The sequence below is a fragment of the Trachypithecus francoisi genome, unplaced genomic scaffold (genome assembly GCF_009764315.1).
Source record: "Trachypithecus francoisi isolate TF-2019V2 unplaced genomic scaffold, Tfra_2.0 Lachesis_group2, whole genome shotgun sequence".
NCBI lineage: Eukaryota > Metazoa > Chordata > Mammalia > Primates > Cercopithecidae > Trachypithecus > Trachypithecus francoisi.
Window position 1 is genome coordinate 107,421,340 of NW_022681465.1, and position 1,245 is coordinate 107,422,584.

General features: G+C 44.2%; 1 non-coding gene across 1 annotated transcript; it reads left to right on the plus strand.

Moving 5' to 3' along the window:
- Positions 1 to 745: 745 nt before the first annotated feature.
- On the plus strand, positions 746 to 852 carry LOC117066330. The gene has a single exon (XR_004430290.1). It is a non-coding gene; the product is annotated as a U6 spliceosomal RNA (small nuclear RNA).
- Positions 853 to 1,245: the final 393 nt, after the last annotated feature.

Consider the following 1,245-nt stretch of genomic DNA (forward strand, 5'->3'; position numbering starts at 1 on the left):
CCAGCAGCCCACAATGCAACGGGGCTCTTTCTTTGTCCCTAGGCAGATCGGCAGATCGAGAAATAATAGACACACACAAGATCGTGAAAGCTGGGTCCGGGGGGTCACCACCTTCTGGTCCCGTGGTGCCACCAATCACTGGATATACCAGCATTTATTATTAAGTTTAGTGATGGAAGGGGTAGGTTAGTGAGGGATTTAGGGTCATTTGATTATAAGGTGACATGGTCACATGGAGATGAAGTAATTCTTTAACATCTGTACGCAGAAGTACAGTATACAGAGATAAGGATTTACAATATAGTGTGTGCATCAGTAATTTCTAACAGAACCTTAAAACAGAAACACAGTCTTTCTGGCCGGGCGCGGTGGCTCAAGCCTGTAATCCCAGCACTTTGGGAGGCCGAGACGGGCGGATCACGAGGTCAGGAGATTGAGACCATCCTGGCTAACACAGTGAAACCCCGTCTCTACTAAAAAATACAAAAAACTAGCCGGGCGAGGTGGCGGGAGCCTGTAGTCCCAGCTACTCGGGAGGCTGAGGCAGGAGAATGGCATAAACCCGGGAGGCGTTGCTTGCAGTGAGCTGAGATCCGGCCAATGCACTCCAGCCTGGGCGACAAAGCGAGACTCCGTCTCCAAAAAAAAAAAAAAAAAAACCAACAACAACAACAAAAAAACAGAAACACAGTCTTTCCATAACCTATGGTTAGCAAGATATTAATCAGCAGTAATAGTTGCAGCAGTGCTCGCTTCGGCAGCACATATACTAAAATTGGAACGATACAGAGAAGATTAGCATGGCCCCTGCGCAACGATGACACGCAAATTCGTGAAGCGTTCCATATTTTTAGAGACTTAAATGTTAGACCTAATACCATAAAAACCCTAGAAGAAAATCTAGGTAGTACCATTCAGGACATAGGCATGGGCAAGGACTTCATGTCTAAAACACCAAAAGCAACGGCAGCAAAAGCCAAAATTGACACATGGGATCTCATTAAACTAAAGAGCTTTTGCACAGCAAAAGAAACTACCATCAGAGTGAACAGGCAACCTACAGAATGGGAGAAAATTTTTGCAACCTACTCATCTGACAAAGGGCTAATATCCAGAATCTACAAAGAACTCAAACAAATATACAAGAAAAAAACAAACAACCCCATCAAAAAGTGGGCAAAGGATATGAACAGACATTTCTCAAAAGAAGACATCCATACAGCCAACAGACACATGAAAAAATGC